The sequence below is a fragment of the Triticum dicoccoides genome, chromosome 3B (genome assembly GCF_002162155.2).
Source record: "Triticum dicoccoides isolate Atlit2015 ecotype Zavitan chromosome 3B, WEW_v2.0, whole genome shotgun sequence".
Lineage (NCBI taxonomy): Eukaryota > Viridiplantae > Streptophyta > Magnoliopsida > Poales > Poaceae > Triticum > Triticum dicoccoides.
Window position 1 is genome coordinate 398,430,881 of NC_041385.1, and position 13,203 is coordinate 398,444,083.

The 13,203-nt window shown below is 48.1% G+C and overlaps 1 pseudogene; it reads right to left on the reverse strand.

The window, feature by feature from the left end:
- Positions 1 to 9,871: 9,871 nt before the first annotated feature.
- Positions 9,872 to 12,989, reverse strand: LOC119276197 (annotated as a pseudogene).
- Positions 12,990 to 13,203: the final 214 nt, after the last annotated feature.

The window sequence follows — 13,203 nt, forward strand, 5'->3', positions numbered from 1 at the left end:
GTTAGCCCAGTGCTACAGCCTGGATTCACTCGCTGATGACCGACACGTTCGATGCTGGGTCATGAATGCCTGTCCCTGTAAGTTAGTGCCACTTTGGGTTTACGACTAGCCATGTCAGCCCGGGCTCTTTATCATATGGATGCTAGCGACACCATCATATACGTGTGCCAAAATGCGCAAACGGTCCCGGGCAAAGGTAAGGCGACACCCGTGGGGATACCGTGCGTGAGGCCGCAAAGCGATATGAGGTGTTACATGCTAGATCGATGTGGCATCGAGTCGGGGTCCTGACAGCGTTGGTATCAGAGCCAGGCTGCCTGTAGGTTTACCAAGCCATACTGGTCGAAGTTGAGTCTAGAAATTCTTTAGTTATGTAAGGGAATTGATTGTGGGTTGGAACGTAAGGCTCTTTTTACTCCTTATACCTCATGACCTTCTGATCTGAGTCGTCCTATCTTTCCGACGGGATTAAGGAACTAGGCTTTCTCTTCCGTCTATCAGGATCACATGTTACTACTCCGTAGTCCCATAGGATTGGTTGATCAGAGTCATACCCTAGTTTTGAGTATTTCCGGTGTAGTCTGTTTAGTATGATCTCAGAACCCTGAGTAATGTTGATGAGTATGTTACCACCCCATTTTTAGTAGGATGTCTCATTCTGAGCATTTTACTGCCGTTATGCTGCCGAAGTTTCCCTAGGAGTTCGAGAGATACTAATTCCTTGTCCTACATCCTACAGTCCATAGTTGATGCTGATTCCGTCCTTGGTTCGTTTCTCAGGATGTCATCAGCTAAGCGAAGTTCCGTTGCTCGTAGCCAGAACCACGGAGATGGTAGGGATGAGGATCCTCCCGATCAGCCTTCGTTGACAGAGTTCATGCTAGAGATGGAGAGGAACAAGCGTGAGTCTAACCGTTTGTTGGCACGTATCGAGGAGAACACCGCACTTCGGTCCAATAAGTCTGCTACCATTCATGATTTCATTCGCTTGCACCCACCTACCTTTCATCATTCCATTGAGCCACTCGATGCAGATGACTGGCTCCGTAGCATCACTCATAAGCTGCGTTCTGCGAACGTAGCTGAAGATGACAAGGTCACCTATGCCACATACCACCTGGAAGGTCCTGCTAGTCTTTGGTGGCAGAACTATGAGGCTATGCTTCCAGCTGGCCAGATTCCTACCTGGAAGGATTTCACTGAGGCTTTTCGCGAGCATCACATTCCTGAAGCCCTCCTTGATCGCAAGAGAGAAGAGTTCTGTAGTTTCACCCAGAGTAAGATGGCTGTTGATGCTTATAGCAGAGAGTTCGAGAACCTTGCCCGCTATGCCACAGAAGAAGTGTCCACGGACGCCAAGAAGCAGGCTAGGTTCCGGAAGGGTCTCAACCCCAAGTTGCGTCGTGATCTCCACCTGCATCATTGTGATACATTCCAAGCCCTTGTGAACAAGGCCATTAATGCAGAGACAGCTCAACTCACTTACGAGGAGTCTCGTAAGCACAACCGTGATTTGGGATCTTCCTCCGGTTCTAGTTCTCAGAAGCGCCGGATTTGGGTTCCAAACTCCGCTCTTCCACCCAAATATGTACCGAGGCCATCTTATGTGGCACCTCATCAAGTTCAGCAGTATGCTCCACCCAGGCCTATTGGTGGACCGCCTTCCAATGCAGGTCCACATCCTATCTCCAAGATTTGTTACAAGTGCGGAGAGCCAGGCCACATTGCCCGTATCTGCACTCAGTCCAGAGTTGCTCCACCCCAGCCCGAGAAGTCTATTGGCCATGGTAAGCCATCACGCAAGATGATCAGTGCCAAGTCAGCTCCCACTGAACATGGACGTGTGCATCACGTCTCAGCTAAAGCCGCTCATGATGATCCAGATGTCGTTCTTGGTACACTCCTTGTCAACTGTCATCCGGCATCGGTTTTGTTCGATACTGGAGCATCTCATTCCTTCATTTCTGAAAGCTATGCCCGCTTGCACGACATGTCATTTTGTGGTATGCCCTCCCCACTACTTATTCAAACTCCTGGATCCAAATGGCAAACTTCTAGGATAAGTTATGGCAATGAAATCCTTGTGGACAGACTTGTATTCCTTGCTTCCTTGATATCTCTCAAGTCTTGGATATTAACATCATCTTGGGTATGGACTGGATGACAGCTCATCATGCCAAGATTGATTGTTTCACTAGGTCTGTTCAGCTCACACACCCATCTGGCAAGATAGTCACCGTCTCCACTAGAGTTGCAAAGCGTCAGCTCTATTCTCTTAATGCCAGCCCTCTTCCAGACCTTGAAGATATCCCGGTAGTTCGTGACTTTCCAGATGTCTTTCCAGAGGAACTGCCAGGTGTTCCACCTGACAGAGATGTAGAGTTCGTCATAGATCTTATCCCAGGAACAGCTCCAATCTCCCGGAGGCCCTACAAGATGGCACCCTTAGAACTAGCCGAGCTTAAGAAACAACTTGATGAGTCCTTGCAAAAGGGTTTCATCCGTCCTAGCTCTTCTCCTTGGGCTTGCCCCGTCCTCTTCGTCAAGAAGAAGGATGGTACGGATCGGATGGTTGTAGATTATCGCCCCGTTAATTTGGTTATGATAAAGAACAAGTATCCGCTCCCCAGGATCAACGACCTGTATGATCAGCTCGCTGGATCCTCAGTCTTCTCCAAGATGGATTTAAGATTAGGCTACCACCAAATCAAGATCAGAAACGGGGACATTCCCAAGACAGCTTTTGTCACTCGTTATGGTCAGTATGAGTACACCGTCATGTCCTTTGGCCTAACCAACGCCCCAGCCACATTCTCCCGCTTGATGAACTCGATCTTCATGGAGTACTTAGATAAGTTCGTCGTGGTTTACCTCGATGATATTCTTATTTACTCGAAGAACGAGGAAGAGCATGCCGAACATCTTAGACTTGTGTTAGAAAAACTCAGAGAGCACCGCCTTTATGCCAAGTTCTCCAAGTGTGAATTTTGGTTGCCAGAAGTGACCTACCTAGGCCACGTAATTTCTGGTAAGGGCATTGCTGTCAATCCCGAGAGAGTTCAGGCTGTTCTCGATTGGACTCCACCTGAGACCGTTAAACAAGTTAGGAGTTTCCTTGGTCTAGCCAGCTATTGTCGCCGCTTTGTTGAAAACTTCTCCAAAGTAGCCAAACCCCTCACGGAACTTCTCAAGAAAGATAAAAAGTTTGAGTGGTCCCCACAGTGTGAACACAGTTTTCAGGAACTGAAAAGGCGCCTGACTTCTGCTCCCATACTTGTGCCACCGGATTTCGCTAAAGACTTTATTATCTACTGCGATGCCTCACGACAGGGACTAGGTTGCATTCTTATGCAGGATCGTCATGTGATTGCCTATGCATCTCGACAGTTGCATCCACATGAGGAGAATTATCCTACACATGATCTAGAGCTTGCAGCCGTAGTCTATGCACTCAAGACCTGGCGACATTACCTCCTTGGTAAACGTTGTGAGATCTACACCGATCACCAGAGTCTCAAGTATATCTTCACCCAACCAGACCTAAACCTTAGGCAAAGACGTTGGTTGGAGTTGATCACAGATTATGATTTAGGGATTACCTACACTCCAGGCAAAGCCAATGTCATGGCTGATGCTCTAAGTCGTAAATCCTATTGCAACAATCTCATGTTGCAGCAAGGCCAACCACTTCTCCATGAGGAATTCTGTAAGCTTAATCTTCACATAGCTCCTCGCGGATTTCTTTCTACCTTGGTGGCGAAACCTACCCTTGTGGATCTTATCATCGAAGCCCAGAAACATGATACGGGGATTACCCGGATCAAGAGAAACATTAAGAAGGGAGTTGGTGGATGTTTCTCTATGGATGATCGTGGTGTTGTTTTCTTTGAGAATCGCTTGGTGGTTCCCAAGAAGCAACATCTTCGGCAGTTGATTCTTAAGGAGGCGCATGAATCTCCTCTCACGATTCATCCCGGTAGTACTAAGATGTATCAGGACCTACGCCAGAGGTTCTGGTGGACTAGGATGAAGAGAGAAATCACTGAGTTCATTGCTAAATGTGACGTATGTCGTCGCGTTAAGGCAGAGCATCAAAGACCTGCTGGCACCCTTCAGCCTTTAGCTATTCCTGAATGGAAATGGAATAAAGTTGGTATGGACTTCATCACCGGCTTTCCCAGGACCAAGAGAGGGAATAATGCTATCTTCGTAGTCATTGATCGTCTCTCCAAAGTGGCTCACTTCCTTCCTGTTCGAGAGAGTATCACTGCTAGTCAGCTTGCTGACTTATACATTTCTCGAATAGTGTCACTTCATGGTGTTCCACTAGAAATCAATTCAGACCATGGCAGTCTTTTCACTTCTCATTTTTGGGAGAGCTTCCAAACTGCCATGGGAACCCATCTTTCTTTCAGTACCGCTTTCCACCCTCAATCAAGTGGTCAGGTGGAACGGGTCAATCAAATTCTCGAAGACATGCTCAGAGCTTGCGTTATCTCATTCGGTATGGATTGGGAAAAATGTCTTCCTTTCGCCGAGTTTGCCTATAACAATAGCTACCAATCCAGCCTCAAGAAAGCTCCTTTTGAGGTTCTCTATGGACGAAGATGTCGAACACCTTTGAACTGGTCAGAAACCGGTGAAAGACAATTCTTTGGACCGGACATGATCCAGGAGGCAGAAGAGCAAGTTCGCATCATTCGTGAGAATCTGAAAACAGCCCAGTCTCGTCAGAAAAGCCAGTACGATCGTCATCATAAGGATATGACTTATGAGATTGGCGACCAAGCTTACCTTCGGGTTACTCCGTTGAAGGGTACCCATCGTTTCGGTATCAAGGGCAAATTGGCTCCTCGTTACATTGGTCCTTTTCGTATTCTCGCTAAACGAGGAGAGGTTGCCTACCAGTTGGAACTACCCCCACATCTTTCTCGAGTTCATGATGTCTTCCACGTCTCTCAACTCAGGCGTTGCTTCTTGGATCCTATCCGTGGAGTGGACCACGAAACGCTTGATCTCCAAGATAACCTCACATACCGAGAGTACCCGGTTCGCATTCTTGATCAAGCAGAGCGTGTTACCCGACGTCAGGACATCAAGTTTCTCAAAGTTCAGTGGTCTCATCATTCCGAGAGAGAAGCTACTTGGGAGCGAGAAGATCGTCTTCGACTGGAGTACCCCGCTTTCTTTCCGTCGACCCCTAAATCTCGGGACGAGATTTTTTCAAGTGGGGGCGAGTTGTCACATCCCTAGTCTGGTATGACTTAGACTAGCTAGCTATTTGTGCATCATATTTAAATTTCTTTTAAATTTGAAATGAGGATTGGTGGAACCCTCAGAATCATTTTTGAAAACGACCCAAATAAAAATTTCTCCAAAAGGGTCCAAGAAAATGCTCATGTTGCCCTCTGAAAATATTGGACAGAGATAAAAATCAAAACAATATTTTTAGGAGCTCATGGATATTTATTTTGGCCATTTGGATTAATTCGATAAATATTTGCATTGGAAATATATTTCTATATATATGAAATATGGTCCAAAAATTATGTCATTTATAAAGGAGCTCTGGAATATTACCATTAGCCCCTACAAAAATTGGCATAATAAAATTAAATGATTTAATATATTTATTAAATCAAATAAATGTCAGAAAATTAGAAAAGAAAACAGAAAAGGGGAGAGAGACTTACCTGGGCCACTTACCCGATCGGCCCAGTAGCTCGGCCCAGCTGACTGGCCGATGCCAGTCATCCCCCTCCTCGCGCCAGAGGGACAGGGCGCGTGGTCGCCGCACACCGCGCGCATGCGCGCCACAGCAGCTGCCTGCGTGCCTCCCCCTCGACGCCCTGGCCTCGCCAGAAGCTCCCAGCACCGCCCCGGTCCTTTTCCCCTCCCTCTCGCTCTCCCTCCTCCCCTGCATCTCTCCCTCTCCCCGCGCCCGAAGCGCTGCCGTCGCCGCCGCACGCCGTGGCCATAGCCACCGCCTCCCCCTCGCCTTCCCGTCGTGCCCAGGAGCTCCGCCTCGTCGCCAGCTACCTCCTCGCCGAGCCACGCAAGCCGGAGTGCCCCGTGGAGCCGTCGCCGTCGCCAAATTCGCCTCCGGCCGCCGTGGATCCTCGCCGGCGATTCGGGAGCTACCGGGCATCCCCGACCTCGCCCTCGCGCTCGCTGGTTCCGCGGTGAGCCCCCGCACCGAACCCCCCTCCTCCCCGTGTCCGTTTGCTCCGTCGAGCTAGCTCGCCACCGTGCCCGTAGCTCCTCGCCGCCGGCCATGGCGCCACGGTGGCACGAGCCCAAGCCGGTCACTTCCGCGCGCGTCACCGTGTTCCTGGTGACGCCAGGAGGCCGTAGGAGCCCTCCGCCTCCACTGCCGTGCACCACAACGCCGCGGCCGCAAGTTGCCGAACTCCGGCCGCCGCCGTGAGCTCTGCTCCGGCGAGCTCCGCCGCCCCCGCAGCCTCCCGCGTGTTCCACTGGATGCGCGTGAGCGCGGGCTTCGCTCTCGTGGTCTCCGCCGCCCGAATGGTCGCCGGAGCGACGTTCCCGAACCCCTCCGCCGCGCTCGGCCTCGCCGGCGGCTAAACGCCGGCAGGATTGACCGGTCAACCCGCGCTAACCCCCCCCCCTGACACTGACAGTGGGCCCCGGTGCCCCCTAACCTTTTAATTAAACTAAATTAACCCCTGTTTAACCCCCCTGTCACTGACGTGTGGGTCCCACACGTCAGGTTTGACCCGGACCAGCCCAGTTGACCGCTGACGTCGTGCTGACGTCATGCTGACGCAATTATATATTTTCTGGAATTAAAATAATTCAAAAATTCCAGAAAATGATTTAAACTTCAAAAATTCATAGAAATTCAACCGTAGCTCAGATTGAAATAATTTATATATGAAAAATTATCAGAAAAATGCAACCTTTCCATCTGTACTAGTTTCATGCATGACAAACCAACTTATACATGCTGAATATGAGAAAACACATTATGGCATATTAAGAGACTTATTTTTGGAGTTGCATTTGAACCTTTTGTTCAAATAGACTTCATTCAATTGAATACTAGTTGCATTAGCTCAAACAGCATCACATCTACATGCCATGTTCATGCATCATATTGTTGCATATGATTGTGTATTGATTGTCGGCACCGTTCCTTCTCGATAGGTCCTGCTCCGGAGACGTTCCAGAGTACCTGTCTGTGAAGCAGTGCCTCCCTTGTTGATTTACCAGGCAAGCAAACCCCCCCCCCTTGTTCATTTCGATAAAACCCTACTCTCTCGCTCCCGCTCTCAGTTATTGCATTAGAACAACAGCGATTCATCTGCTACTTTGTGCTGCGGTAGTTGAACCCATTCCTCTGCATGACCTGTCATTGCCACAGTAAATAGTTGAAACCCACTAGCATGTGTAGGAGTTGATTGAAGCCACTGATGTGTTCCTACCATGCTATGCCTGTTATTGCTTAGAGTTGTGTCAGGTCTGGTTCATTGGGAATGAATTGGAGTGTTACGATATGTTCTGATGCTGAGAATGAAGTGTGTGTGAACACGATTTGGTAAAGGTAGCGGTGAGAGGCCATGTAGGAGTACATGGTGGGTTGTCTCACTGGAACCGTCCTTAAGCACTGAGTTCTATGTATGTTGTCCAATGACTCGATACTACCACACATTGGGTTCCGGTAACTCGACCCCTCTCGACTTATTAACCAACTTGGTCTCTGTCCAGGAGTCGCAACTAGTTTCTGGTGTTTGTAGGTAGTGTTAGTAGTCTACCAAGTGGCACCCGGCCAGGTGAGCTTGAGACAGACTAGGCACCAGTGGCACGGTGTACCAAGCGTAGATCCATCCGGCGAGGTGGGCTTGGGAACCCTGCACACATCGTTTGGGGCCGTGAGTGAAACCCCGGCCGGATCTCCTTGCGGATGGAACCCGAATAGGCGATAAACCTGGATTAGAGTCTTGTGTGGTTAGTCAGGTCGTGGCCGACACCCTCGCCAGGCTTCCACTTGAAGGTTGCCGAGATACATGACGTGTACATGGCGGTAAGTGGCGAGAGCGTGTGTGAAGAAGTACACCCCTGCAGGGTTAACATGATCTATTCGAATAGCCGGGTCCGCGGTTATGGACTTCTTGGATGCTTACATGGTACATAGACAACTTGAAGTGGATACCCTAAAATGCTCAAGACAAGTGTGAGTGCTATGGATGGCCTTCTCGTAGGGAGACGGGGATGAATCCATAGTAGTGTATTGTGTGGTGATTAGTGGACTCGTGTACGTTGTTTCACCTCAAGAGTTTCTGGTAGTCGTAGAACAGGATAGCCACAGAGTCAAAGCTGGCTTGCTGCAACTAAACCCCACATTACCTCTTGATACAAATGCATGTATGATAGGATCTGATGTAAGTCTTGCTGAGTACCTTTGTACTCATGTTGCTTTATTTATGTTTTTGCAGCGGAGACTTCGGTCTTACTAGTGTTCTCATGGACTTCGACTAGTAGCTAGTACCTCAGCTACGATCTTGATCGGATGTTGTAGATAGTCAGGCTCTTCAGCCTTTTTCATTTGTAGATGTCTGTACCCAGACATGTAATGCTTCCGCTTGTTGCTTGTATGCTCTGTATGATGGGTTTTGTGACCCCTGTTTGCAATAAATGCTATGATGGCTCTTCTGAGCCTTTATCTATATGATTGATGAGTTATGCTGTGATGCCATGTTGTACAGCACATACTTGCATGTTATGCGTACGTGTAATGTGTATTGTTATGTGTGGGATCTGACTACCTAGTTGTTTATTCTTAGTAGCCTCTCTTACCGGGAAATGTCTCCTAGTGCTTCCACTGAGCCCTGGTAGCTTGCTACTGCTCCGGAACACTTAGGCAGGCCGGCATGTGTCCTTCCTCGATCCTGTGTCTGTCCTTCGGGGAAATGTCACGCGATGAATACCGGAGTCCTGCTAGCCCGCTACAGCCCGGTTCACCGGAGTCCTGTTAGCCCAGTGCTACAGCCTGGATTCACTCGCTGATGACCGACACGTTCGATGCTGGGTCATGAATGTCTGTCCCTGTAAGTTAGTGCCACTTTGGGTTTACGACTAGCCATGTCAGCCCGGGCTCTTTATCATATGGATGCTAGCGACACCATCATATACGTGTGCCAAAATGCGCAAACGGTCCCGGGCAAAGGTAAGGCGACACCCGTGGGGATACCGTGCGTGAGGCCGCAAAGCGATATGAGGTGTTACATGCTAGATCGATGTGGCATCGAGTCGGGGTCCTGACAGTTGCCTTCTCCTCCTTGTACGGCACGCGCGTGCCGCCCTCGCCCCGTGCAAACTGCTACGGGGTCCTTCGCCGAGCCGTCGCCGCGCTCGTTGAATTGAACTCGTCACCGGCCCTCTCGCCGCCCGCGCTCGCGGCGAAGCTAGGGATTTCGAGTGGGATTTGTCTCGTCGGGAGAGGGTGTGAGGTGGGGAACGGGGAAACGGCAGGATAGAAGCAGCGCGTCTCCCGAAATTTTGAAGCGCCCCGACAAAAAAACGCCGCCCACCTGGTCGGTCCGCCCAGGCCACGTGTCGCGCGCGATGGACGGTCGTGGTGCGGCCGCTCGGGAGCGCGATCGTGGTGCGGCCGCTCGGGAGCGCTGGATCGCGCGTGCTCGTTAGACAGCGATTGGGTTGATAGTTATGCAGATTTGTGAGTGCAAGCTACTTGGATGCATCAGTGTGAACTAGAACTTTACCGGGATTTAGCAATATTGGTGCAAATACTTGAGATAATTATGGATAACAAGAACAGTCAAGATCATGACAACAGTGCAAATTCCATGTGCTTGACGACTAGAAAATCACGTAACACAATCCTACAATGGAAAAAACCATCCGATTGTCAACAGATAAACGCTTTTCTGATAAAATACATCACAGTGAAGTTTCTGTGAACAAAATCACATAAACATATTTAGACATTCCTGCCGTATTCTTATCTGTAGCATCTGGCTTCCATTCCTCAGGTAAAACAGTGGTCTCTTGCTACAAAATCATCCTAGTAGTATTCGTTCTAGGTGGGATAATCAAGAACTGAATAACTCGAGCATAGATAGCAAAACAAGTTTATTCTGTTGGAAATAGTTAATACAGTGGAGAGAGTTATTTTGATTTCTCTTTCTTCTGGTCGGGGGCTCTTGACCCTATAATGCTACAGATGGGTTGATCTGGCGACTGAAGCAATTTCAGCGCCGGGTGGACTATCAGATCGCGCATCAGCAGTTTCTGCCCGACGTCCAACTCGCTTAGGTCCACTTCAATGTATGGTGGGACTATGTCAGCAGGGCAGAGAAACTTGACAGTTCGTTTTATGGTGTTGAAGTAAGCTCCTGCATGGTTGCGAATATAATCTCATTAGCCTGGATTTATTATGAACAATGTAACATCACATAATACAACAGGAATACAGCTGGATAGGGGCTTGATGCAAAAGTCCTAGAACAGTACATATAATAACATAACAGAGGCAATGCTCGTTGACCAGAGTTTTTTCAGAATAGCAAGTTCCGCATACACTGAATAACTGATCCGCTGGCCAGTATGAAATGATAAACACAGCACAGGTAAAAAGTGTCATTAGACAACACTTAATTTGTTAGTGTTTTACTCAACATAAATGAGGCCTTCTCACTAGCATAGTTCAAGAAATTGTCCCAAGTAACCTAAACATTATTTTATATTATATTTAAGATAACTGACATGATGAAGAAATTGTTTCTAAATGATGGCCCACCCAATTTTGATGTGGAAAAATCTGGAGAACTTTTTAATTTAGCATTCCAAGTTAGTGCTATGTAAGATAGATGCATCATTGGTATACACTATACATGCTACATACCTTTCCTGAGGCCAGGTGAGGCGTCCTCTCCAATGTACATTAAAGGAACATCTATTTTGAGCAGCGCCGAAGAAGGTGCTCTCATGAATGTCACATTCAGAGGTTCATCAGTGCCTGCGTGCAAGTGCACCTGCAAATATAGATATTAAAAAAAAGTCAGCCAACAGATTCTCAGTACCTCATTCCATTGATTCACAAATCCAAAACTGCACCAGTTATTCCAACATACACCTATAAAGAGCCATATAGGGTCGGTTTTCAACTGATATTGTAAGGTAGATGGAGGCGTCTGGCTAATTTCTTGCAGTGAGCTAGAAAACCCAAGTATCTATAATTCATTAGTCAAGGAACCAGCCCCGTGGTAAGCTGGACAGTGTTTGCTGCTGCCAACATCAGAGATTGCGATTCTCACAATGCTTTTAAAAGCAGCCATTTCTGCAAGCCATTTGTTTCTCCTACCTCAACGAAGGAAGGTATATGTCTGATCCACATTGTACAAGATCGCACATAAGTCGGCATATTAATCAATTTAGTGTGGTATGAAAGGTAATGAGCACATTCCAGCGCTGTTTGGAATGCAGGAATTTAGCAAGAAACAACTCAATTTCCTTCAGAACCAAGGGGAAATGGATGTTCTATGTGCACTACATCCCTTCATCTAGTATCATGCTAACAAAGACAGGTAGATAACCAAATAAGATGGATGCTAACGATCACCCAAGAGCAATAAAAGGATGAATTGCATTTGCTTGCACCGTGTTAATCGATCCTCCTCGGCACATAAGAAAAAACTTGTGTTACTTCGTCAAGAGCTTGTTACTTGGAATGGATGCTCTGATTCACCCTTAAACGAGAAATTGCAAGTCTTTCAAGATAATGAAAGCGTGCAACAGACTTTTCATGTTGCCACACCTGAGTTCACCCAGTGCCCATTTGCTGATAAAATATATCCTAAATGTAACACACATGGTGCATTTACTGCAGGGATAGTCCATTAGAATACACAACCTATCAACTAAACCTGCAAGTCCATTATTTTCCAGTATTTCACAGACTAGATTAAAATCCTACTTGCTACTAAGAAGTAGAACATTAGCAAAACAATAAACACAAACCGAGAAATACCATTTTATTGTCTTGACTTGAGGTAGGAAACACTGTCCCCGAACAGAGTACACTTACAGATCAACTAGCTGATTAGATCACCGAACAATTAGAACTTTTCAATCAAAGGCACCTTCAAACTATCACTAATCAAGTTATTTGTTCCTCAATGGTTTTCTACTACAATACAGTTCTCAAATTGCCACCTAAAACAGAAGTATTTCATTCCGAAATGCCAACCCCAGCTATCTAAATGTTTCATGTTTATCATGCACATTAACAAGCCCGAGACAAATACCAGGTTATTGTAGAAAATGTCGACCCTTGGTAGAAAACAAGGGCTCACTAACCATTAAGAGAACCCACCTTGCGCGGCAGGACGCGGACGCTCTCGATGAGGTCCCCCTGCCCGGCGTGCTCGGACCAAACCTGGAGACGGAAGAGGCGGGAGAGGAAGAAGGACCGTCCGAGGTGGTCGACGAGCTTGCGGATCTGCTTGGACGGCACCGAGACGAGGCGCTTGTTGCCGCCCTCCTGGCCATTCTCCTGCTCGAAGACGATGGCCGGCACACGCTCAGCCTTGCGTTCCTTGGCCGCGAAGTGCCGGCCAGAGGAGTCCCTCGGGACGGCGAAGATCACCTCGTCGTGCTTCGCGTCCGGCCGCGGGTGACCAGGGAGGTAGTCGAACGGCGGCGATAGGAGTTCGTCGATGTTGTGATCTGGCGCGGAAACCGCTGCGGCGGAGGCGGAGAAGTGCCGGCGGAGGAGGGGGGGGGTGAGCGTCTGAAGTGGTCGCCGGAGGAGCATGGCGGCCGCCGGTTGGTCGTCGCGGGGTGTAGGGTTTTCGGGAGGTGGGAAGAAGGCAACGCGACGACGATGATGGCCGTCTTTGGGGTTTCGGGGAGAGTGGAGTGGGGGAAGACAAGGTGATGTTTAGGGCTTTATGTGGGCTATAGGTATTGGGCCTGAATGGAGAGCCCGTTACATGGTAGGAAGGCATGCCTCAATGGATAGGCCCGTCACATGTTTTTTTTCATAAGAAATAGATAGTTTCCCCTAAAAAAATTAAAAATAAGAAATAGATAGTTGCATGTGTATTGCAACGGTGGCATAAGTACTTTATACTCAGTCACTATAGTTATCTGGATTTTATTATTAATGTAAATTACATATCGAAAATGGACTTTAGCGGCCAATTAAATCAATATTTATTG